Source organism: Cervus canadensis, chromosome 3 (genome assembly GCF_019320065.1).
Source record: "Cervus canadensis isolate Bull #8, Minnesota chromosome 3, ASM1932006v1, whole genome shotgun sequence".
NCBI classification, from domain to species: domain Eukaryota; kingdom Metazoa; phylum Chordata; class Mammalia; order Artiodactyla; family Cervidae; genus Cervus; species Cervus canadensis.
The window spans coordinates 60,570,644-60,598,227 of NC_057388.1; the positions used below are offsets into that span (position 1 = coordinate 60,570,644).

The window sequence follows — 27,584 nt, forward strand, 5'->3', positions numbered from 1 at the left end:
AAGGCGACTGTGCTTTCTCTTGCAGAGTACAAAGGGCTTATTCCATCAATGGGAGATGCTCAGTAAACAGTGACTAAGGTGATGAATGAACGATGCTTCTTTTCCAAGCATCTAACAACATTTTGCTTTTTCTATTTTCCTCAGTGACAAATGCCTGCTTAGCTTAGATCCCTCCAGATATGGACACTATTTTTCAAACCAACCAATTGATAAACATTTATTGAGTTCTTATTACATGCCAGGCACTTGGTATGCAGTTGTGACAAAGACAGTCATGTCCTTGCTCCCATGGACCTCATAAATTGGTGGAGAAGACAAGATATAGTCAAGTTAAATAAAGAAAGAAGATGGGAGACGTCGGGCTGGAGCGGCGGCGCGGCGGCGCGGTTTCCGTCGCCGGGCGGCGCCGCTCCAGCCGGAATGCACCTCGGGGCTCCTCGCAGCTTCCAACCCCGCGGCCGCCGCTCCCCTAGCAGTCGGCACGCACACCGTGAGGACTTCAACCAGAGCCTGGCCGAGTGGAAGCTCTTCATCTACAACCGGACCTCCGGAGAGTTCCTGGGGTGCACCGCCAAGAGCTGGGGTTTGATCTTGCTCTTCTACCTGGTCTTTTATGGATTCCTGGCTGCACTCTTCGTTCATAATGTGGACCATGCTTCAGACTCTGAACGATGAGGTTCCAAAATATTGTGACCAGGGTCCTAGTCCAGGACTTTAGGTTTTTCCAAAACCAGTGTTGGTGTTGGATTTTTCATTCCTCCTGTCTGATTCAGAATCCTATCAAGGGTACGTTGATGACCTTAAGAAATTTCTAAAGCCATATGGCTTAGAAGAACAGAAGACTCTCACAGATTGTACCAGTGGAAACTTTTTGAGCAGAAGGGTCTAGAATACACAGCATGTCAGTTTCCTCTTGCCGTTCTTGAAGCATGCAGTGGTGTGGATGATCCCACGTTTGGCTACCAAGCAAGAAACCCTTGTATTCTTGTGAAAATGAACAGAATAATTGGATTAAAGCCTCAACAAGAACCAAGGATAGACTGTATTGGAAAGAGTGAAAGCACTGAAGTTCTATCAACTTATTCTCCCAATGGAACGATAGATTTAAAATAGTTTCCATGTTTTATGGAAAAAAACTGTATGGGAGCTGCCTGCAGCCACTAGTTGCCATCCAGCTCAGCTTTGGTAGTGATGGCGACACAAAAGAAGTAATGGTTGAGTGCAAGATTGATGGATCACCCAACCTAAAAACCCAGAATGACCGTGACAAGTTTTTAGGACCAGTTGCATTCAAGATCACCATGCATTCGTAGTAGGAGTTAGGATGTCTCCACAGAGTAAACGTTGTGTTGTCTGTCTTCATTTTGTATCAGCGGGACCTGCCATTCCAGAATTATGAGACCGCCTTGGAGAAAGGTGAAGTGGTGCATGACACTGGGATAACATAATGTGCTTCCCAATAATAGTGGTCCATGTCCTTCTAAGTAACTGCCTGTTGCCTCTGCTGCCTTTTGAACCGTGTACAGACACCAGACAGGGACTGTGAGCATCTGATTCTAAACATGTAGGTTGGGGGTCTTGTCCAGTTTTTATGTGGTTTAATTGCCAAGTGTCTAAAGCTTAAATGTGCTGTGCTATGTAAATATTTTATAGATTTAACACTGGTTAACTATCATATTTTGATGCCAGCAAGGTTTTAAGGGATAAAATGGTACCTGACCAATATCGAATGACTTTATAGCTGCAAGAAATCCAGTGTGTGGGAAAGTTCTGTATGTGAGGAGGAAAAAGGAAAATAAAAGTGTATTTGAAAGGTAAAAAAAAAAAAAAAAAAAGATGGACAGATGTGTAGGTGCTGCAGAGGAAATAAACTCTTGATTGGGAAGTCAGGCAAGCGTTCCCACCTGAGGGGTGACTTGTAAGTTGAGACCTGAAAGGTTAAAGCAGGAAGGTGGAGTGGTGGAGAGTGGGGTTGTGTTTCAGGCGGAGAGAACAGCATACAAAGAGACCCTCAAGTGGCAGACAGTTTGGCTTGTTCAAGGCAGTGAAGGAGGCTGGTGTGCCTGGAGCCCTGTGAAAGACGGGGAGTGTGGCTGGCGTGAGATGAAGTTGGACAGGTGGGTAGAAGCCAGATCATGCAGGGACCTGGAGGCTGTGGTTATGCATTTGGGTTTATTCTGAGTGCGGTAGGAGCCTGCCCTTGCTTCCTCCAAACTTACTTCACCTGCAGTTTTTTTTTTTTTTTTTTTTAATCTCTGTTTTTGGCAATTCTATTTTTCCAGTTGCTTAGGCCAAAAATTCTGGAGTCATCCTTGAGTCTTTTTACCCCCTCTCCTTCCACTACATCTTCCCTACCAACAAATTCAGCTGCCTGTGCCTTTAGGTTATAATAGACTCTCACCACTTCTCAGCACTTCCACTCCTTCCTGATCTAAACCACCATCATCTCTTATCTGAATTACTGGATTCACTTCCCAGCATTTTGGGCTAAGGATGCTGTCAGATTATCTCCCTCCTGTGGTCAAAACCTTCTAATGTTTCCCCATCTCAGAGTGAAAGCAAATCTTCTAACCATTGCACAATCTGGCCCCTCCTTTGTTATCTCTTAGATCCTGGATGCAAAGCCAGTGGGTACAATACTGGAGGGGGAATCAGAGGCTATAATCATTTATTCACTCAGTTAATCCTTCAACAAATAGTTATTGAATGTCTGCTATGTGTCAGGCACTCCTCTAGGTGCTTGGGACACACTGGGGATAGATAAAAAGTCTCTGCTTCTTGGAACTTACACAGTAAGAAGTAAATTACATAACTTGTTAGAAGGAAATAAGTGTTAGGGGGAAAAGTAGTTAAGTTAAGGAAAAACCCAGAATCTTGGGTGGGGAGAGATTGTAATTTTAAATAGGGTGGCCTTGCCGAGAATGGAAATAGTGACAGACTTTATTTTTTTGGACTCCAAAATCACTGCAGATGGTGACTGCAGCCGTGAAATTAAAAGATGCTTACTCCTTGAAAGAAAAGTTATGACCAACCTAGATAGCATATTAAAAAGCAGAGACATTACTTTGCTAACAAAGGTCCGTCTAGTCAAAGCTATGGTTTTTCCAGTAATCATGTATGGATGTGAGAGTAGAACTAAAAAGAAAGCTGAGCACTGAAGAATTGATGCCTTTGAACTGTGGTGTTGGAGAAGACTCTTGAGAGTCTGTTGGACAGCAAAGAGATCCAACCAGTCCGTACTAAAGGAAATCAGTCCTGAATATTCATTGGAAAGACTGATGCTGAAGCTGAAGCTCCAGTACTTTGGCCATCTAATGTGAAGAACAGATTCATCTGAACAGACCCTGATGCTGGGAAAGATTGAAGGTGGGAGAAGGGGACGACAGAGGATGAGATGGTTGGATGGCATCACCAACTCAATGGACATGAGTTTGAGTAAGCTCTGGGAGTTGGTGATGGACAGGGAAGCCTGGTGTGCTGCAGTCCATAGGGTTGCAAAGAGTTGGACACAACTGAGCGACTGAAATGAACTGACTTGCTGAGAAGGTGACATTTCAGCAAAGCCCTGCAGGAGTGGAGGGAGTTAACACTGAAGGTGACAGCAATGGCAGGATCTTTGGGTGGCGGAGCGGTGACTGCTCTCTCCAGGGTGATGCGGGGTGTGGCTCCAGGTGGTTTATGCTCCCCACAGCCAAGGACAGGGAGTGGTGGTCATGGCTAAGCCAAATAACTTGGGTTGTGACAGTGAGTTCACAGGACTTTCCTGGTGGTGGAGTGGTTAAGACTCTATGCTGCCAATGCAGGGGGCTCAGGTTGGATCCCTGGTCAGGGAACTAGATCCCACATGCCACAACTAAGAGTTTGCACGCTGCAACTAAAGATCCCACATGCTGCAACTGATTGAATATCAGAGGTCCTGTGTGCTGCGACTAAGATCCAGTGCAGCAGTAAATAAATAGATAAATATTAAAAACAGAAGTGTGTCCATTTCTAGGGATATACCATAAAAAACAATGAGCTCTCCATGTGGCCTTGATGACCATATATTTGTCAGATCTCTACTTCCTTTAGAATTGGATTCCCAGAGAGGACTCTGAGTAACAGTTGCCAACAAAAAGATTTCAAAGGGCAAATGTTTGGGAAATGTTGCTTGGAGTTTCACAGGGAACATGAGTATCTTAAAGGCTGTGTGGAATTCTGTGCTGAAGAAGCATGTTTAGCTCAACATTTATTTATTTTTATATTTATTTTTGGGAGTATGTGTGCTTAGTTGTGTCCGACTCTTTGCCACCTTGTGAACTGTATGTAGCCCGCCAGGCTTCTCTGTCCATGGTATTTTTCATCCAAGAATACTGGAGTGGGTTGCCGTTTCCTTCTCCAGGAGATCGTCCCAACCCAGGGATCAAACCCATGCCTTGTGTCTCCTGTATTGGCAGGCGGATTCTTGACCACTAACGCCACTTGGGAGGATAACTCTTTTACTATGTTACACTGGTTTCTGCCCTACATCAATATGAATCAGCCACAGGTGTATACACACGTCTCCTCCCGCTTGAACCTCCCCCCCACCTCCCACCCCATCCCACCCTTCTAGGTTGTCACAGCACCGGTTTGTAGCTCAACATTTATTAAGCTAATTTAGTTGTAGAATATATATATGTATTTTTTGAAAATAGAACTCCTAGTCAAATTCCACAGAAATACAGATTTGGAAATCCTTATACAGACAGATTGGAAGCAACCAATCTGGGAAGATTCATTTGGGTTCTCACTAGTAGCAGAGTGCTTGGGGGAGCTGGAAAACAACGCTGGTTGCTGGGTGAGCAGGGTCCTCCAACCAGGAAAATCTGGATAGTTATGAGATTAAAAAATGGCTGGGGATGCATCTAGGGTCAGATAATCATTAATCAAGCATTGATTCAATGTTTCCTTTCTCAGAGCATGCTACGTGCTGAGAGTTGGCAAACTTTTCTATGGAGGACCAGAGAGTAAGCATTTTAGGTTTTATGGGCCATATGGTAGTGTGAAATACGTTAATGAAGGACATGGCTGTGTTACAATAAAGCTTTGTTTATGGATACTGACATTGGCATTTCACATAATTTACATGTATTATAAAATATTATTTTTCTTTTGATTTTTTTCTCCCAACCATTCAAAGATGCGAAGACCATTTTTGGCTTCTCTACCCTATAAAAGCAGGTGGTGGGCCAGATTTGGCCTATTGATTTGCCAGCATCATATGCTATTTGCCTGCAGGGGCTCCCAGCCTAGTGGGAGGCATCTCCATGGATAATTACAGTGTGCTGTGGAAAGCCTTGCAGTGGAGGTCAACACGGGGTCCTCCTCTGAGAGCCTCAAGGAGGCCCTGGGAGGAACTTAGATGTGTTAGAAGGGGAGCTGGCAGAGAAGGCACTGTGAATTTTGTACTTTGACTTCAAAACCTGGTTGGATGTTGCCTGAAGGCTGTGCCTACCTGAACTCAGGTGTTTCCTCTTCTGACTGGGCGTGGTGTTCACCTCAAGTCTCTCTTCTGGTGCTACTGTTTTCCTCGGGGCTCCTTGCCTTGTGTCTGTGGCTTATACCCCCGTTCCCCTCGGTTTACTGTGGGGGCCTTAACACTCATGTACCATCCTGGCAGCTGCCGTCTGCTAGAGACCGAGCAGGTGTTCCTGCCCTCCTGAGTGCCCTCAGCCTCTCTCCGTCGGGGGTGGTATTTCTGTACCCACTGACCTCGTGGCTCCCTCAGCTTCTGGTACTCACTAGAGGGACTTCACAGAGTGGTGCTGGTGCCAGCGCAAACCGGCACGTGACGTCCAAAGAACCCATCTCATCCCAAACGAGTTCAGTGACGTCTGGTCGGTAGCTTGAAATCTGCTATGGTGGGAGTATTCACCCCATAGAAACTGGCAAAGGAAATCTGCAAATACAAATCAGCGCTCCCCACCGCCCTTTCCACTGTGGCCATTTCTGCCCTGGTGGACTGGTTTACCACTCCTTATGCACCCAGGCAAAATTATTTTTTAGGATATCACACAACTGTGGGCTTTCCAGGTGGTGCTAGTGGTAAAGAATCTGCCTGTCAGTGCAGGAGACGTAAGAGACGTGGGTTCAATCCCAGGTTGGGAAGATCTCCTGGAGGAGGACATGGCTACCCACTCTAGTATTCTTGCTTGGAGAATGCCATGGACAGAGGAGCCTGGTGGTCTACAGTCCAGGGGGTCACAAAGAGTCGGACACGACTGAAACAACTTTAGCATGGCACACAACCGTACTCAGCCCTAGGAGAAATTTAGATCTAGGTGTAGTGTCAGTTACTAAACTGTTAAAAATGCCTGGAATATCACCACCCTCTGGCCCTTCCTGACACATTCCTTCTAGACTCTCCCAGTCTTATTGGTCCCCCTTCCTTGATATGTTCAATCATAGGACACTTCTGTGTCATCTTCTGATTCCACGTGGGTCTTTCATTCGATTCTGAGGCCCTGGAATGTGAACTTGGAGAGGCAGTTGTAGTGATTAATTTCCAGGGCTGTAGAGCCAGGCTGTCTGGGTCTAAATTCTGGTTCCATCACTTACAATCTGAGTCATCCTGAGTAAGTTATTAAGTGAATCAGTTTGCTTCATCTGTAGAATTGGTCACATTTACAAGGTCTAAATAAATTCATATACACAAAAGCACTTAGAACAATATCTGCTTAGTATGCATTCAGTGAATTCAGCTATTATTAGTAATCATTTTGTTTTCAGTTCCTATCTATTACCTGGCACATGTATGATACACACTTAATGCATTAAATATATATATTAAATGCTAATTATATGAGCAAAAGTACACATAGAAGTAGAGAAGGGAGTGATTGGGCGGGAGTAAGGGGATTTGAACAACTGATAGGGGGTTAAATAGGGCTTGAAGGGTTAGCTGAGTGTTGATAGCTCGGGAAAGTTAATAGTTAATTCAGCTGGGACTTCAAAAGTTAGGCCATTTGGTAAATATAGAAACTGAATGTGAAAAATAATTAGCATTAAGCTGATTTCATTTCAATTTAGTAGGAGACCCACTATCAAAATTCCATTTCTCTCTTCCCTGATGTCTGCTGAGGTGTTATTAAGTGGTTTGCTTTAGGAATATAATAGATTTTAATTATTGAACGATGTACTTGAAGAGAAAGCAGGAAGTCAGGAATGGTCTGTAGCTCTGGGACATTCATTTTATGTGCTCTGGAGAAATTAACATGATATGGTGACATTTCCATAGCATCCAAAAGTAGTATTATTGATACAATGACTGAGAGATGGCGACCCCTTGATTCTTCCTGTTCTCACATCCATTGTCACTTTGTCTTTTGTGAATTATTTTTCCTTTTGGAACTCACCTGTGTTGTCTTCTGGCAAATGAAAGCCAAGCTAATAAAGCACAGTTCCGCCCCATGATTTTGCTAAAAGAAAAGCAGCTTCCCCAAAGAAGGGAAGGGTATTAATTTGCCTTTTTTAGGGCCTGCACAGTGATGCAGGTTGACATAATTCTCTTTGAGGTTTTTGTTCTTTTGTTACTGAACAATTGCTCTTCAGCTGATAGGAATAGATCAGAGCAGGAAGATGAGGACTGCTGTAGACGAAGAATCAGGACTGTCTGAAATTTATTTCTTGTCTTCCCCTGATTCCAAAATTTATAACCTTTAGGCAAGACAGATCTGGTTTGAATGAGGAATCTCACTTTGCAGTGAGTGATCTAGGACCTGTGGCACACCTTTTATTTTGAGCCTCACTTTCCTCTTCTGTAAACGGGGATTATGGCACCCACCTGGATGGCGATGTGGGTGTCAGTGATGGAGCTCTGGGGTGACAGTATGAGGCAGAGCACTGGTGGCTTAGTTGGTGCTTAGGAAATGCTTCTGTACTCAAAGTTTCTTTCTTCCAGAAATTGTTATAGGTATGGTAGGATTCTCCTTACACATATTTAAATTGACAAAGATATGTGAAAATTAACATTTGGATGAAACATCTACTGTGTGAATGTATATTGTCTACTGACTCTGGATGTATGTGTTTGTGTGTGTATGACCTTGGAAGGCAGGCATGTACAAATGTGACAATATTTCTAGAACAGTACTTGCATACTGCCTTCAACTCCACCTTTTTCTTCTCTTCCATGAAGAAAGCAAACCCATTAACAAAGAGGATGAGAAAAAAGTAGCAGACTGGTCTGAAAATGCATTGGACAACAAAGCCCCATTCTATGCTTACAAAATCTTTGATGTTTGTGACATCCATGATACTTGAAATTCACAATACACCAGCAACTGTCATTCTCAAAATCTACAATACTTTGGGTAGTCTCAATGAAATCCCAAATTTTTGAATTTTACGGAGTGTCACTACAGATGAGGATCTGTCAATAATCTGCCAATTAGCAGGTTGAAGATTAACTGTTTGGAAAATTATCAGTTATTGAATTGACTTAAAATAACAAGTTGTATGAATTGTGGACAAGGAAACTTTGCTCTGTGTCCAAGGCCATGGTGTTCTGGATGATATTTTACCCACTCTGTTCATTTGGATTTTGGAATAATAAGATGTATAATTTATTTATCTATGCTTAGGAGGTATAAAAACTATACAAAACAGAGAAGATGCTTTGTAATCATAAAATACATGCAATTAAACACCATCTTAAGAAAAATTTCTGTAGGACCATTTTCATTTTAGAAGGGACTTAACTTTGTGGCCATCATACCCAGTGGGGTGGCTGTGGGAAGGAGCAAAGTATGCTAGACCCCCATTGAAGACCCGTGTTCAAATCCTGACTTTGCCTCTTATGAGCTCCATGAGCATATTATTCAACCTCTTGGAGTTCATTTTTCCATTTGAAAAATGGGAGTCGTCATAACTACTCACTGAATTGTGGCACATATAAGTAACAGTCTATAGTGAAGTTTGTCCTGTGTTTCCATTCCTGCCTCCTCTGGACCAACGCTCTCCAGATGCAGGAGTATTTGCCTTCTGCAGAATGATTTGTGGGGATCATTGTGAGGGTCTGGAGGAAGCTCCTCTTGCTTTTCCAACTGGTTCCTTTCCTGGGTTGGCCCGCCCATTGCTCAGATGGCTCAGTCCCTTCGTGTGCTGGCTGGAGAGACAGGAGTCAACAGCACCCAAGGGGGCAGACGATGTCACCTGGAGAGTGAGAAGATAAAAAGGGTCTGTAGCAAAGCACGAGTTGTTTAGGGTGTAGAGGAGGGTCCCTGGTCAGCCAGGAGGGAGCTGGCCGTAGGAGTGCAGGAAGAGCCCAAGTCAAAAGCAGAGGCAGAGGAACTAGTCATTTGCCTTGGACACCCCAGAGACATCCCCAAGGATGGGTTCCTCTGCTTACCTTCAGGTGCCTGACTGGGAATGTTTCTTTTCTTTGCTGATAGAGACAGGAGCGGTGGAAGAAGAGCAGCACAGCCCCGGGGAAACCGTGGAGAAACCTGAAGATGCAGGAGAGCAAGGTGAGCCCCATTCGCTGTGTGCAACTGACCGGGTGCAAAATCCTCCAAATGGCTCTCCTTTCCTCTGCTCTTGCAACAGCTTAAGGGAACACAGAAGTGACCAGTGCTATCAGTTTCAGTGAAATGAGGAAAAAAATCGAGACTCAGAGTGCTAATGCTTTTTTCAGCCATGGAGAAGCTAGGGTTTCAATCCAGCTCTTCTGAACCTTAGATCCGAGTCATTTGCACTGAACCAGCCACCAGTCTCTCGGGAGTTTCCTGATTGTTTACCAAAGCAGTACAGCGTTTCCTGCAGATATCTTGGCCACCAGAAGGCCACGATGTAGGACGCCATGCTGTCTCTCTCAGTGGGAAAGTATCCAAGCAAACGTGGTCCATTTTAATGTCCTCATGGCTAGTCCCTTCATGATTTCTAACCTTTACTCCTGTTTCTGTGCTCGATGCCCTTTGCCCTGGTCACTTCTGCCAGACAGGTGGGGTGTGCTTTCCTCCTGGTGAGAAGAGACCAGTGGGGTGTGGTGGGGAGTGTCACCCCAGCAGGTGCTAAGGGTCCCACCAGCACACATCACCCTCCAGCTCTGCTGGCGGTAAGCACAGTTGTGTTGGCAGCGCCCGGTAGGGAGGGCCCGTGTTTTCTGAAGTGAGGTTTCTTGTACTGTGGGTTGTGGCAGTTTGGAGTATGTTGAACATAGAAACCGCATGAGACTTTGGAGGGATTTTTATCACACTCAGAAAGACATTCTTTTGGATTTTAAGTATTCCCAAATTAACCCTAGAGGTAAAGTCCTCCAATCTGTTGAATGTTGACAGTTCCATTGTCTTCTAGGGCCATTCCCCTCGTTTATGTGAAAATCAAGGCTTTAAAATTTTTTTTGTTTATTTTTAGTTGATGGATAATTGCTGTACAATATTGTATTGGTTTCTACAAACATCAACGTGAATCAGCTATAGGTATACCTATGTCCCCTCCCTCTTGAAGCTCCCTCCCCATCCCACCCCTCTAGGTTGTTACAGAGCCCTGGTTTGAGTTCCCTGAGTCACACAGAAAATCCTGTTGGTTATTTATTTTATGTCTGGTAATTATATGTTTCCATGTTACTTTCTAAATACACCCCACCCTCTCCTTCCGATATACCCCCGCCCCCACCATGTCCATAAGTCTGTTCTCTGTGTCTGTGTCTCCACTGCTGCCCTGCAAATAGGTTCATCAGTTCCATGTTTCTGGATGCCATATATATGCGTTAATATACGGTATTTGTTTTTTTCCTTCTGACTTACTTCACTCTGTATAATAGGCTTTAGGTTTATCCACCTCATTAGAACGGACTCAAATACGTTCCTTTTTATGGTTGAGTAATACTCCACTGTATATATGTACCACAGCTTCTTTATCCATTCATCTGTCAATGACATCTAGCTTGCTTCCATGTTCTAGCTATAAATAGTGCTGCAATGAACATTGGGGTACATGTGTCTTTTTCAATTTTGATTTCCTCAGGGTGTATGCCTAGTAGTGGGATTAAAATTAAGACTTTTAAAGGAACTTTCATCCAAGAGTTCAGTCTTTTAAAAAAATTTATTGAAGTATCGTTGATTTACAATGTTGCATTAAGAATTCAGGGTTTTATTTATTTTTTGTGTTTTTTTTGGAGGGGATTCTTTTTATTTATTTAAAAAAATTTATTTATTTATTTTAATTGGTGCCTAATTACTTTACAATATTGTCGTGGTTTTTGCCATACATTAACATGAATCAGTCACAGGTGTCCCCCCATCCTAGACCCCCTTCCCACCTTCCTCCCCATCCCGTCCTTTTGGGTTGTCCCAGTGCACCGGTTTTGAGTGCCCTGTTTCATGCATCAGAATTCAGGGTTTTAAAACAACTTTATAAAGTGTTGTGAAGTGCTGGAAATAACATGGACCATCAGAAGTTCTGGTGCTGGAACTGTGCTGATTAGTTGTGAGGACAACCTGTTTTCCTCTCTATCGCTTTACCTATGACTTCCTACCCTTCAGAGGTTACTGGGCAAAAAGTGCACTGAAGTGCATAAAGTGTGAAAACAAAGTAATGACACGATAGCAGAAGCTGATATTTGTTGCATAGTTACTATGTGCTAAACTCAGCTCTAAGCGCCTTTCAAGTGTTAAGTCATTTAGTCCTCACAGCTGTCATGGAAAGAAACTGAGGCACAGCCCAACGGCAGACAGCTAGTAAGAGAAGCACCAGGATTTGACCTTGGCGGGTCAGGTTTGCAACTTGTGCTGTTCACTGTGATGTTTTACTGCATTAACACAAGCGAAGTAGGATGAAAATGAGTATGTTTACAGTGAAAATGACATCAATGTTGTTTTTTTAAAAAAGCCAAAACCTTATCATTTTTGCTCACCTGTTTCTATCACTCATCTCAAAAAAGAGACTAGTGTTGATGTTATCTCCTCTAGGAAATTGTGAACTGGACTAACAGCCCCATGCTGGCCTCCCTCCATCTCCTAAACTTCCCTCTGTCTATGAATCCTGTTCAGTGATCATTTGTTCACTTGTGTGTTGGTGCACCTAGACAGTGAGCTGCCGGAAGGCTGGATGATGAGTCAGAGTCTGGCAAGTAGATCGTGGAGCTTGAATGTTCGGCCTCTGGGTATTGTTGGCATTTTCTCCCCTTCCTTTCTCCAGGCCACTCCTTCGAGCCAGCTGAATCTCCCGCCTGTCTTCCCAAGAGAGTCTCTGTTAAGTGGTTCCAGGGTCTTTCTGGGTTTCAGGGAGGCGGGTCTGCAGTCCTTTAAGGGGCTGCTGACTTTAGGTGAGTCATCTTCACGACACTTGGGACTTTTCCACTTCCCCTTGTGCAGCAAGAAGCTGAAGGTGGTCAGTGAGGGGGTAGGGGACATGGGGGTGAGGAGACTGACCGGTTTTGTGAATGGGAACCAGGACCATATAAGACACTTGGGGGATGTACTTGGGGACAGGCTGGGGAGGTGGCTAAGGCTCCTCTTGCAGGCACAGAAACCTCAGGACAGTTCAAGGGCACAGTTCTGTATTGTACGTGGGAGATGGGAAAGGAAGCCTGCCTGTGGTCTCTAACTAGCCCTCGTCTCCTCTCTGCTTATTTATTTCTCTGAACTTGATTAAAAAAGGGAGAGATTGAAAAAGTAAGAGTAAGTAGAAGGGCCAAAGGGTTGGAGTGTCTGGAAATTTCCACCCTGTGAGATAATGAAGACAGGCAGCCTAGTGAGGGAGATGGAGACTTGGGGAGACTTCAGGTTGGTCCCCATTTAGACGTGTCCGCCTTGCTGCAGTTGGCCTCAGTTTCTTAATGTGTGAAACAGGCACAGTTGTGAGGGCCGAGATTCTTTTCTGCAGGTGGAAAAGTCTGTCCCAGTGGTTGGACCTCGAGGAACAGGAGTTGAAAATGAGGATCTATTGACTCTTCTTTCAATTTAATTACTGAATTAGCACCTTGTTTTTACCCTTTCCAGTTCTTATTGTTTCCAAAATGTGGTCCTGATTTCCAGCATACTTCAGCAGTTCAATTTTCTTTGTGATTTGCTTCAGCTGTCACAGATTTTTGAGTCAATCCCATAACCATTCGCTGATTGCAGGCTGTGTGTCAATGACAATGCTTTGTGGTTTGTAGGGATATCTTCAAAATCACAGGGAGGATAATTAAGTCAAGAGGCAACTCATTTGGAAAGTGGAAACTCAATAGCTTCCATTCTCTCAAATGCCCTTTGTTGGCGTGAGAGGCATTTTGTTAAAAATTCAGTTGCCAAATGTGAAAGGGAATTTATCACAGTGAAAAAAATAGCTTTTGGTAACTTAAATACCTGACAAAAGCATCTCAGTATTAAATCGTTAGTACTCCCACCTGCTGCCAACTATAACTGCTTTCTTTTATCATGATAATACAGACTGTCTGATTCTCTGGTAGAGTTTTTGGGCAGCAGTGAAATCAACATCTGGCAAAATCTGCTTGTAACTTTGAGATTTCAGTCTTGTCAGTGTAGAGACTTTGTGCTTTCCCCACCCATGGAGGTTTTCATAATTCAAGATCATAATTTAGAATTGCCACCACCCAAGTCTTCAGTCTATTTCTTTTGGTACCATCTTGCCTTGTATGGCAAACGTGCATAATAGTTTTTCAAAATATCAGTAAATAAGGTGTCACATTACTGATGATGTGGTAGCAGGACTTTTCTATTAGATCCTGTTATGTTGGAAGAATGGAATCTCCTTTGAGAAGAGGAGCCCAAGAATTTTTAGACTATGAGTATGAAGTTTTCTTTACCAATTGGTGGTTAAAGATGCACCGTTTATCCTGATTCATGGAGGCTGATTTAGAAGCCTGATGTGTTAATTTCCATATTTCTTCTGTCAGAACCAGAATATTCAAGTGGTCGTTCAACAAATATTTATTAACTGCCTACTCAGCACCAGGATTGCTCTAGGTGTTTGGAATGCATCAATGAATAAAACAGGAATAGCCCTCATGAAGCTTACAGTCTACAGATGGGTCATTGATATGGCTCATGATAATTTAATATATTTTTAAAATCATAAAAATGATTAAACCTGAAAAATACAGGAATAATTTTGAGACCCATGTTTGTATTAACAACTGACTTTTTATTTGTTTTATTCCTTTTCATTTTTTTAGTTAATAATTTTTTTGGCTGCACCACGCAGCTTGTAGGATCCTAGCTTTCTGACCAGGGATTGAATGCAGGCTACCTCAGTGAAAGTGCCAAGTCCTAACCATTCAACCTCCAGGGAATTCTTAACTGACTTTTAAAATGCTTTTCTTTTTTTTCCCTCTAATTATGGGCAGAGCAAAAAGTTTGGAGGACACATTAAAGAAGAAACTAAATTCCACCAAGGTTCCTGGGTGGGAGGATAAGCCTGAACTTGCTGCTTCTGGAAAACCAAGTAACCTGTAACTCCCGCACTAGACTGTAGACATTATTACCACTTTGGTGTGTTTCCTCTGTCTTTCTGAAGTGCATTTTTTACATGGTTGTGACCACATTGTATCTTAGATAGTTTGCTCTTTTTCCCTAAATATCTTTACTCTCACTAACTGTTTTTCTGTGACATTTTCTCCAAAACATCGGCATCCTTATCATTATCATCATTAGCAGAGGCCACATCCAGGACACAAAGTGGGTGTGGGGGGTATATGTGTGTGTGTGTGTGTGTGGCTAGCTGTGTATATCTGTGCGGGTGTGTGTTTGCTGGTGATAAGGGACGTATTTGCTGTCTTGTTGAAAGTGAAATCACTAAGCTGGAACAAAGTCCTGGATGAATTTAGCTAGCAGTGAACAACAGATGGGGGAGAATCTCTCTATTAAAAGTCATTCCAGCAAATAGTTGGATCCAGTCTGGTGTCAGACATCTCCACTGGAGCTGCCTGTCTGTTCTGTTTGGTTCCAGGGCTCTTGGTGCTCTTGATGATTCTGTTGCCAAGGTTGCCCCTGAGAGGACTTGCCTTCTCCGGGGATTTCAGAACCACAGTAGGAAAGATCTTCTAACTGAATCTAACGCCATCATTCCATTCTGTGTCATTGGAGGGCTTGAAAGTAGATGCCTGGGTAAAATACTTAGTCTGGAGCCTGGCACGTGGTGACCGTTAGATCCCAAAGGCCGCTGTTTTAGACCCCCAAGAAACCACGCTCCCTTCCCCACATGCAGATGCAGGTGCTGCCGACTCTGCCCTCAACAGCTATCCATCTGGGACCTACTGCCGTGCAAGTTGTAACCTTGGCTGCTCTGTATTTATCATAACTCCTATTCCTCAGAGCCTCCTCGAGCGTCTTTGATGTGCAAATTTTGCTGGCCTACTGAAGATTATTCACCAAATTTCTTTGTTATGCCCCCGCCTCATAATCAATAACTGATGTTATTGTACTTCTAGATACTTATGTTTTCTAGTTACAGAAAGGAAAAAGTCATATGTCATAAGATGGTGCAGTTTTCAACTACTAAATGAATTATCCTTTGGGCTGTTTTCTAATGCCAGAGCTATAACGTGCTATTTTTTTTTTTCTTAACTTTTTCTTTTGTAATGGGATGTAGCCAATTAACAATGTTCTGATGGTCTCAGGTCAACAGTGAAGGGACTCAGCCACACATATACCTGTATCCATTTTCACCTATGTAACAGCTTACTATTAAAATGGTTTATACCCTCAAAACTTCTGTAAGTGATAATACCAGTATCAGGCCACATGAAAAAGAGGGGTTCTTTTGGGGGCAAAACTTTAATTTGTATCATGCTTGTGAGCTTAGGTGCTTTTTTTGACTTCAGACCAAAAGGTTACAACTCTGATTTGGGGGCAGATTTTTCCCTCAGCCCTTAGCAGAGGTGTAGACTATGTCTGCTTCTGGTAAATTGAAAATTTGGTCAAAATAGTGAAGAGGGGAGGGTTTAAAATGGATCTCCATTCACCAAACCCTCTTTTTTTTTTTTAAGCAATATTTATTTATTTATTTGGCTGTGCTGGGTCTTAGTTGAGGCATGCAGGATCTTCGATCTTCATTGCAGCGTGCAGAATATTTAGCTGTGGCATGCAGGATCTAATTCCCTGGCCAGGGATCGAACCCTGGGCCCCCTGCATTGGGGGCATGAAGTCTTTCTTAGCCACTGGACCACCAGGGAAGTCCCTCAAACCCTCTTTTCTTTTATAATTTCATTTCCCAGAGCCCCTCTTGCAGTTTGATGGGGCCATATGACTAATTCCGGCTAATGGAATGTAGGAAGAAGGAATAAGTGTTTCTTTCAGGCTCTTGGGGGAAATCATTGAGGAGGTGTGACTGCTGCTTGACCTGTGAGCTGGATCCAGGCAGTTGGAGGCTCCCCACCTCCTCCTCTGCCCTTGGCCACTTGCCTCCCCTATTTTCAGAAGCTTCTCCAAGGATACAGCTTTAAGATAGAATGTAGTATTGAGACTGTCTGGATGGCAGTGTGACTGAACCCAGTTAAGTCCTCTATATAAACTTTTAAGATTTGGCGCGTGTGTGTGTGTAAAGACTTACTCATCTTGCGGCTGCCCAAGACAAGCCTGGTGAGAAAGTTCTCTTGTTTATTAAGCCTGCCACCTGGTAATCTGCAGTGGTCTGCCTCTTTCCTCAGTCTCTCCCTGCCTTCTGCATTTTGGGCTCTGTAATGAGCAAGAAATATACCTTTATTGTGGTGTCTGGCCACTGAGAATTTGGATATTTGTTACAGAAATTAGCTACACAAACTAGTACAGGATTTGGCTTATAAATATTAGCTTAAAAATATTAGTGTTTTTTTTTTTTTTTCCTGTTGGTCCCCATGAAGCACAGAATGTCAAGAGTCCTCTCAAGGAAGTCTGAACTGAGAAGAGTTGATAGGATATGTCTAAGGAAAGCCCTTGAGAGAAAGTCAGGAGTCAAGCAGGAAAGCCAGATACATTGCCAATGGCACACGGTAGGGTTTGCAAGGAAGACGCGGCCTCCGGTCAGGAGCCAGATAGGAACGTTGTGATGGCAGCAGATTGGAAACAGACTAGGAGTGTTTGGGATAAATGCTGCAAACTGGTAGTGGTTCTCATTCGTGGCTTCTCCCTGGAATCATCTGGAGAGCTTGAAAAAATACCAGTTCTTAGCTTTCCATCCCCATTCAAGACCAGTGAATCAGAATCTATTTTGGTGAGCCATGATGTCTATGTGATCAGCTTGTGATCACACTGGTGATTTCAGCATGCTGTTGTTGTTGAGACTCACTGCTGTGAACAGGATTGAGGCATCTGTGCCTCACCTTTACTGAGCACTGGGTACTAGTGTGAGGCATGCTTGATGACCCAAAGGGACTGAGTAATATGATGGCGTGCTAGATAAAGGTCAGAGATAGTTGCAGCCAGAAGAAACCATGGCTCATACACACCATTCCCCAAGACATCTGTGACTTTCTTTCCTGCAGAGATATGGAAGGTCAGCCCGAGGGACTGCCATGGTGCCTTTGAGTTCCATTCCCTATGCCCTTAGTGCTCTGGATCAGGAGAATATCTCAGAGTTCTGGAGCCCAAAGGCCCCTTCCATGTTGTCCTGAGTCATGTTCATGCCATCTCGGGGAAGAGTGGAGCTTCATGTTTATGAGGCTGGCATGTGGAACAGCAGGGAGTTGTTAATAGTAGCCACTGTGGATAACAAGGCATAATGATAGTGACTGCTAGTAAAGTATTATGCCTTTGAGGGTGTGGGAAAGTTGAATGGAAGTCAGATTTAAACTGAGCTTAAATACCTGCTATGATTTCTGGAAACCTTATCCAGTTCAGTGCCAGCTTATTAAGGGAGACCAAAGTTTTAGTCTAAAGAGGAATACTGAAAGACTATGCTGTAGGCAGAGGAATCAATAGCTCTAATCTGACTTTTTTTCTTGGGAAACACTGTACTTTTGGAGGTTTACTCAGTTCTGTGACCACTGTGCACTATTCATTTGTTCATTAACTCATTCAATAACTTCTAATGGTAATTTACATGTCTGACATCATGCAAGGTGCCAAACCAGTGAATAAACATGATCCCTACTTTCAAAGGGGCTTCCCAGGTGGCTCAGTGGTAAAGAACTCGCCTGTCAATGCAGGAGACACAGGAGATGCAGGTTCGATCCCTGGGTCAGGAAGATCCCCTGGAGGAAGACATGGCAACCCACTCCAGTATTCTTGCCTGAAGAATCCCATGGACAGAGGCGCCTGGTGGGCTACAGAGTTGGACACGACTGAAGTGACTTAGCACACACTACTTTCAAAGGTCTTTTTGAAGGCACTTTGACTTGTAACTTGTGTATTTATAGGGCCCTGCAAGGGAGGCAGATTGATACCCATTTTATAGGAGAAGAAAGTAAGAGGGCAATTAAACCACTTGCCTGAGGTCACATATGTGAAATCCCTTGTATTGTCACACAAGGCTTCTGACTCAGGTTCAAGGTCTCCCCAGGGAGAAGAGCCAATGGCTACAGGAAGTTCGAGAAGAGAAAGGTGCTGGCCAAGGCTAATGTTCCCTTCCAAACCTAGCAGAGAGGGGGTTCTGAAACAAAGCATGAATGTGAATTCAAGACTATTTTAATTGTTTCACCATGGGGAAAAGTGTGTGAATCTAAAGGCAGATGAGGAAACAGAGGTGGCCTAGAGGTGTCTTCAGGAGTCATCAAGTGCCCTGAGGTTGCTTGGGCCAAGAAGCACAGTCAGATCCCTGGAGAGAAAGAGATCTCCTCACAGACTCATTGTGTCGAGGACTTCTTGAGCTCAGGCCACCCTTCTCAAATTGCGTTTGGCATTCAGACCTTTCTTAAGGTGTAGAATATGATCCCTTTAGGTTCTCGGATTCCTGGGAGAACTACTTGATGGTCACTAGTATCCATTCCCCATCTTCTCCAAATTCTTTCTTATTGCCTTTGTATTAGACAAAGAAACACAACCAATAGGATTTATCTGTCTTTCTATCTCTCTACCTATCTATCTATCTCCACAGAGAGAGAGTGGTTTATTTTAAGGAGTTGGCTCATGTGATTGTAGAAACTTGGCAAGTCCAAAATTTGCAAGGTAGGGTGACAGATTGGAGACCTAGGGAAGAGTTGCAGTCTGAGTGCAAAGACTGTCTGTTGGTAGAATTCCTTCTTTCTAGGGGGAGGTCAGTCTTTTCTGTAGTAAGGTCTTCAACTTATTGGACAAGGCTCATCTACATTATAGAAGGTAATCAGCTTCCGCAAAGTTGATTGACTTATATATTAATCTCCCCCCTCCCCCCCCCAAATATTCACAAACATTCTGTGAAACATCCAGAATGTCTGACCATTGAGCTGGGTACCATGGTCTAGCCAAACTGACATAAAATTAGCCATTACAGTCTTCTTGCCCCACACATGCACACTCTACTTGTCAAAGTGTGCGTGGAAAACAAAACATCCAAATGCCCACTCTGTTCTCTGCAACTGACAGGAAGTCCCCTAAATATGAATAGGTTCCGTTCTGAGAGCTCGTTTGTAAGTCCAATGTGTTAGTAAGTCCAGTTTGTTTGTAAGTTCAACAAAGTTAGCCTAGGTACCCAACCAACACAATCGGCTATATAGTACTGTACTGTAATAGGTTTATAATACTCTTCATACAAATAATACATAAAAAACAAACACAAAAATAAAGAAAAGATTTTAAATCTTACAGTAGTACAGTACAACAGTTGGCATGTAGGGGCTGGCATCGAGTGAACAGGCAAGAAGACTTACTGGCTGGAGAGGGAGAGGAGGTAGGAGATGGTAGAGCTGAAATATTGTCAGACTAGGAGACAGAGGGCAAGATGCAATTTCACTCACTCCTGATTTTGATGGAACATGTGTTTACATCTTTGAAAGTTTGAAACTTGAAGGTTAATATGTAGGGGACTTACTGGAGTTAGAATCTTCTTTATAAAAAGCAAATCTGATTTGAGCAATGTAGCAGATTCCGTCAAGGCCCTGTCTCTGTCCCATGCTCTCACCACTCTCAACTGCTACACTGGCATTTCTTTGCCTGCGAGCTTCATCTGGCCACTGGATCTTGCTCTGCTGTCTTTTCAACAAGTCAAGAACACAGTCTGACTTCTGTTTCCATGGGTTCTGCATCTGTGGATTTGGCCAACAGCATATCAAAAATATTTGAAAAAAAATTCCAGAAAGTTCCTAAAAATCAGAACTTGAATTTTCCATGCTCAAGCAACTATTTATATAGCATTTATACTGTATTATCATAAGTAATGGGGCTTCCCTGGTGGCTTAGATGGTAAAGAATCACCCATAATGCGGGAGACCCAGGGTTCAATCCCTGGGTTGGGAAGATCCTCTGGAGAAGGGAACGACTACCCACTCCACTATTCTTGCCTGGAGAATTCCCTATTATTATTAGTATTATAAGTAATCTAGAGATGATTTAAAGTCTATGGGAGGATGTATGCAAGGTATAATCAAACACTATACATTGTATGTGATCCTTGAGCATCTAAGGATGCTGAAGCATCTGAAGGCGAGGTCCTGGAACCAATCTCCTGCAGACACCAGGGAACGATTACACCTGGGAATTGGTACCTTCTGAGAGCAACCCTAAACTTTCTTTCTTCTGGTTGACAGTTGAGGCACATGCCTCACCCTGGCTTCTGGTGCCCTGTGGAGGATGAAGCTGCTGTTGCCCACAGGACTAGCTTGTCTTTACTGCTACTTTCCCTTCCCTGTCAAACTTCCCCACTCCCTTCCTGAGAGTCTTCATCTCCTATGAAAGCATCTTACAAAATGCAGGTTCAATCCCTGGGTTGGGAAGATCCCCTGAAGAAGGGCATGGCAACCCACTCCAGTATTCTTGCCTGGAGAATACCATGGACAGAGGAACATAGTGGGCTACAGTCCATGGGGTCACAAAGAGTCGGACTTGACTGAAGCAACTTAGCACATGCACGTACACAGTGTTCCAAAGTACCTGGCTTTCTGACTTCCTCATTGAATAGCTGAATTAATAATTTATGTTGCACTTAATAAGAAATATTCTTATAATTTAAACCGTCCAAGTCAGGGCTTTTTCCTACTACTTGAAGTTGGCAGAAAACATATTAAATGAAAATTAGGACAATATCTAACATTAAGAAATGTCTCAATGTCAAGTATTATTGTGATGTCATCATATAAGCTTATTTGATTATTATAACAATCCTTGCAGTCTGTTCACAGGCTTCCCAGGTGTTGCTAGTGGTAAAAAAACCTGCCTGCCAATGCAGGTAGATGTAAGACCTGGGTTGGGAAAATCCCCTGGAGGAGCATGCAGCCACCTACTCCAGTACTCTTGCCTGGAAAATCCCATGGACAGAGGAGCCTGGTGGGCTACAGTCCATAGGGTCACAAAGAGTCGGACACGACTGAAGTGACTTGGCACACACACACACACACACACACACACACACACACACACACGGCACTGCTGCTTGGGGAAGCAATCTGGGCTGGAACTAGATACTTGAGAGTCATTAACAGAGCTATCAAAGTGAAGAGAATTGCTCTGTGGAGAGGGAAGAGAGTGAGAAGAGGTTCTTGCATAAGAGCTTCCCTGGTTAATGACAGCAGTGAAGAAACTGGCCAAGAAAGCTGTAGGGAAAACCAGGAGCAGGTTTTACTCTGGATGCCCAGGGAACAAAAGACACCCTAAATATGGCCACCGTGGTTCACAGAGTTAAACATGCCAGGAGGCTGAGAAGATGAAGGCCACAACATGCCCACTAAATGCAGTGATGCCTAAGTGACAGAAGTGCAGTGGGACAGGGAGGGGACGGGGTGGTGGGTGGGAGAGTGCCAGAGCATTTCCTGAGGGTTCCTGCTGAGCCAGGCCCCATCCAAGCTCCAGATTCCAGCTCTCAGGAAGCCTGTGGGGATCTGCTGCTCAGGTGAGAGATGGAGGCTTAGAACCATTGCTTGCTTCATTGCTTATGGGATGACTGATACTCCAGAGCCTTGGGCCCATGGTGAATGAGCCCTGGGCCTGTTCCTCTTGCCTCCGGGTATGGCTTATCTCAAGAACTCTATGCAGGAAATACACACAACAGGGACCTAGAGTCCTAGTGATGTTGATGATGTTAAAAATAACATGACATGTATTGATGGGAATTCCCCAGTGGTCCAGTGGTTAGGACTCCATGTCTTCACTGCCAAAGACGTCAATTCAATCCTGGCTGGGGAATTAAGATCCTGCAAGCCTCATGGCTCGGCCAAATTGAAAAAAGAAAACACAATCATATATTGAAAGTTTACTATGAGTCAGGTTGAGGGCAAGTCTTTAATAGAAATTACCTCAGTATAACTCAGTATCCCCTGTAAAATAGTTACTACGTCTCCATTTTACAGAAGATAAAAGTTGAGACTCATAGAGGCTAAGCAACTTGCTCACGATCACACAGCTAGCAAACAGAGAAGCTTTTTGTTTTGTTATAAATGTTGTTAACATGTTTATCATGAGTTGGCTCTAAAGCTCATCACAGAGGAAGCCAGAGGGAATGAAGAGAGGGAATGACTAAGAATAACTCTTCTGCCCCCATCATCTCCTAGCTGTGCAGTTGTGTGTTACATCTGTGTTAACTGCTTAACTGATCGCATGTTTCAGCCTACTCTGTGCCAGGCACTGTGCTGGGGCTAAGATGGAAGATGCTACCGGCAGCTCATGTCCTCGTGGGGTGACCAGCATGCACACAAGCAGTGTGGGTGCAGTGCAGTGGTTCCAGGATAGAGACATGGAGTGGGGTCCAGGGGAGGCTTAAAGTGGAGTGTCCTCCTCCCTCCAGAAGAGGCAGGCAGGAAATGCTTTCTGGAGGACCTGGGACATCAGTGGAGACCTCAAGGATGAGGAGAAGGTCTCTAGGCAAACCAGGTGGACTGAGGGGGGAAGAACATCCAGGTTTGATAATCCAGATTACAAAAAAGAAATTCAAGGCTCTCATTTTGGTCTCTGCTCCTCCACTGCAGAGTGTCTCCAGTTCCCCAAATCTCCTAACTGCAAAGGCTATCAGAAAATTCTCCCTAAATTCTTAGAGCCAAAAAGAATGAATTTACTCTAATTTGCTTCTGATATTATGGGGAAAGCATTGATCTGGGAATTGCTAAGCTAGTATTTTTTGGAACATGGAAGGATTTTTTGAGACACTGAAGGCAGGTGTAGGAAAAGTCATTTTCACAAATGCACTAATGATATGTAAACTTAGAAAACACATTGACAAATAGATGGAGGCCATCTCTATCACAAAGGAAAATTGTCTCATTCTGTAATCTCCATTAGGGGCTTCCCTGGTGGCTCACTGGTAAAGAATCCATCTGCAATGCAGGAGACTCGGGGTTCAATTCCTGGGTTGGGAAGGTCCCCTGGAGAAGAAAATGGCAACCTACTCCAGTATTCTTGCCTGGGAAGTCCCATGGTCAGAGGAGCCTGGCAGGTTACAGTCCATGGGTCGCAAAGAGTCACGACTTAACAACTCAACCATCACCACTACCAATCTGCATTAGGCCTTCGAGGCATCTTTCTGGGAAATTTTTCAGACCCTCAGGTGTGTAGGCACTTTGCTTTTTATTCTGTTTATTTAGATAGTTGTTGCCTTCCCTGGGCCTAATTAATACAAGAAACAAGAATAGGCTCTAGGGATGCAATAAGGTGGAAGCACACTGAAGCAGAGAAGGGTGTTAGGACAGCTGGAGAGGAGCTGCCTCCATAAACACAGACTTCCTGAGACTGCTGTTTTGTTCAGAGCCCTGGTTGCAGAGACTGTTCGGGACTTTCTCTTCTTATAAAGTCCTCAAAGGCAGGGACCATTTCCTGGTTAGCAGCAATGCCTGTCACGTAGTTGGCACTCGGTAATGATAGTGTCATTCCACCCTTTCTCTGTTTATTTATTTATTTTTTCTTCTCGACATCTCTCCTTGAAGGGACTGTGTTTGATGGATTAGCTAGGATTCAAGATGGCAAGCAACAGAAACTCCCATCTGCTAGCTCACTCACAAAGACGGAATGTAGTGTAAGGTACTAGGACATCTCATAGAATTTGTGAGGAGCTGATTTTTAGATTCAGGCTGGAAATGGGCCTGGAATTTCCTGTAACTTTCTCTTCACCTCTCACAATTCCTACTTCCAGCAAAGATACTCATTAGTCTTATCTGGATTGTATCAATTTCAGCCAGAAGAGCAGGGCTACAGTTCAGAAACTTCATTGCCTATAGCATTTCTGTGATGATGTGACTGCAACGGGGTCCTCCCCCCAATTTAGAGTAGTTGTCACACAGCTGAGGATGTCCATGAGGGGTATAAACAATGCTTTTATTGAGACAATTTGGATTTATAATTCTTGGGTGACTGGAGAATTCCAAATGAAGTGCTGGGGAGTTGTCTTCTCTTTGGTATGACAAATAAAAAGTTATTTTCTTAGAAAACTGACATTTGATAACACATGCTACATATAGTCTCATCTTTTTCTAGATGTTTAGAAACCAGTGAACATTAGTTTAACAGTGTTAGCTGTTAACATTCTTTCTCTTACATAGAAACAGTTACCAGCCCCTATACAGGGAGTATCAGGGGACAGGATATTAGCACCTGAGTCAGATGAGTTTCCTTCCAGATTTTTATTTTTCCATATATAGTTGTTATATTTTGAAGGACATTATCCGATCCATGAGTTCTGAACTGATTTAAGTACTGAATTCACCCTCTTCTACTTTCTTGGGATGAAACCAGGTTCATGCATTATCTTGGGAGAAATTAATTTTAACCTAATTAATCTTGCTAATAACTTGATCAAACTCTTATGCATGTTGTTTTTTACCTTCCTTCTTTCGTTCGTCAAACATTTGTTGCTCTGCCTTCTTTGTTAGAATCCATTCCAGTAATTAAAAACAGATCAGTGATTTATTTTATAAATCAAACTTATTTTTTAGTAAATAAGTCATTTTATAGCAAATATAATAGTATTTACTTATTTTATAATAAATATAATAGAACCAGAAGTTATCTAAGCCTAGACAGGTGTAAGATATTTACGATCATCTAGGAGTCAGCAAACATTTTCTCTAAAGGGACGGATAGCAAGTATTTTTGGCTTTGCAGGCCATCCAGTCTTGGGCACAACTACTCAGCTCTGCCTGTTGGTTTAAAAGCAGCCACATGCAATGTGTAAACAGATGAGTGTAGCTATGTTCCAATAAAACTTTATTTGTGGACACTGAAATTTGAATTTCATGTAGTTTTAATGTGTTACATGGTCTTCTTTTGAATGGAAATTTTTTTACTTTTTCAATCACTTAATCACTTTTTAGCTGGAAGTTGCTACAAAAACAGGTAACAGACTGGATCTGACCTGCAGGTCTGTTTGCTGGCCTCTTGCTCAGTGGTGTCCGACTCTTTGCGACCCCTTGTACTATACAGTCAATGGAATTCTCCAGACCAGAATACTGGAATGATTAGCTGTTCCCTTCTCCAGGGGATCTTCCCAACCCAGCGATTGAACCCAGGTCTGCCTCATTGCAGGTGGATTCTTTGCCAGTTGAGCAACCAGGGAAGCCCAAGAATACTGGAGTGGGTAGCCTATCCCTTCTCCAGGGGATCTTCCTGGCCCAGGAATCGAACCAGGGTCTCCTGCAGTGCAGGTGGATTCTTTACCAGATGAGCTACCAGCTGTATTTGTGGACACCGAACTTTGAATTTCATGTAGTTTTAATGTGTTACATGTTCTTCTTTTGAATGGAAAATTTTTGAATTTTTCAATCACTCAATCACTTTTTTAGCTTGAGGATTCTACAAAAACAGGTGAACAGACTGGATCTGACCTGCAGGTCTGTTTGCTGACCCCTGCTCTAACAGTAAGGGCATAGGATTCACCCATCTACTTGGGTATCTTGGTTTAGTTTTCTTATTTCACAGGCATTCTTAAAGGAGCATTCCTGAAAGAACAAGCAAAAGCAATGCTTCTGTTGATCTTGGTGTTGAACTCATTCTTTCTTGGCTTATGGAATGTTAGTATTTGACTTCACTTGGTGTGGAGTAAGAGCCCCACGCTGAGAAGGTTGCTTTTAAGTCTTTGCACTTGAAGCACTGCAGTCAGTGATTCTGTAGGTGTGCAGTTTCTAAAACCAGGGAGAGAGAGAACAATTCTGGGGAGAAGCAATTTAAAACCAGTTCTAATTGTTCAAGCAAGTTATTTTTACCAGTCTTAGGGGACAGATAAATGATCACATTGTTATTATTTTTATAGATTATATTTCAAAAAGCTTTTCTGCTGAGAGTGATTAAATACCAAGTTTTAATTTCACTCACTCAGGGAAAATTTTCCAGCCCATTAGGATTTTTTTTTTCTTGATAACTTACCATAGGAGACTATAGCTCAGGGCTTTCAGGAATCTCATTCCTTAACTTCCAGTGACACAGAAGAAGACATGTGATTTTGCTAAAGGTTTGGGAAGGTGGGAGAAATACAGGGAAGTGAGAATGATAAGAAACTTTTGGGGGTTACTATATTAAAATGCATTATATATAGTATATGCCATTATATGTACTATTGTATATAGTATATATAATATACTATAATATATATGGTATGTAGTCATATATTTTATATAAACATTTTACAGATAAATTTTCTTTCTTTATAAAATTAATGATAACAATAGCAAAAATATATTATTGCTATGAAGAAGAATTTTCTACAATGTCTACCTAATGAAACTTGGGAGTCACCTGGTAATTGCAAAAACTGAATGTCCACGGTATGCCTGTTTCACTTATTTCCTCTCACTTAATCCTCATTGTAAGATCAGGAAAGCAAGACTCAGGGAGGTCTAGTATCTTGCTCAAGGTCATATATTTGGTAAGTGGTGGAGCCAGATTTCAGACTCAGTTCACCCCTAGAGCTTTCTTCATGCTTTCACATTGTAACCAGTCCCAGTCTCAAGGAGTGCCTCAGGGTTTGAAGCACGCTCTACTGCCAAGCGAGGTTGTACCATTCTGTGTGACCTGAGTTCTTTGACACCCATTGCCTTTTTGGATCAGTCAATCTTGCCATTGATCTCAGCAAACTATCAATGTGGTTCTAGGTCTTACCATAGAGAATTTATATTTGAAGTTCCAACTATATTTGACATTTAAAAAACCCTCATTTCTCTCAAAATATATGGTAAGTTGAGAAAGATTCAGGTCCTGAGATATTAATCTGATTTCCAGGGGGCTTGAGAGGTTTATGGTTCCCTTAAAATTGCATGTGGAATATTGCACCTGTGTGTGTGTATGTGATTTTTTTTTTGAGAGAAGAGTTCTAATTTTAATTAGATTCTGAAGACTTATGACCACTGTTCTCTAAACTCAGAAACAACTAGGGATATACCTGATTGACTCGTTAATATTGACAAGTGCTTGGTAATTGTGTTAAATTCCATCACAACAAATGAGGTTGAATTAACTAGTTCTTTAATAACCTGAGCATAACACTGTCATTCCATGTGTTACACTGGATGGACTCCGCCAAGGGACTCAACTTTGGTCTCATTAATGTGAGCTCCCCAGCCGATGGCACAGAACACCACAACTGTAAACCCTTAGCAA

General features: G+C 43.0%; 1 pseudogene; it reads left to right on the forward strand.

The window, feature by feature from the left end:
• The first annotated feature begins 288 nt into the window (after nucleotides 1–288).
• Nucleotides 289–27,568, forward strand: LOC122437809 (annotated as a pseudogene).
• The last annotated feature ends 16 nt before the right edge of the window (nucleotides 27,569–27,584 follow it).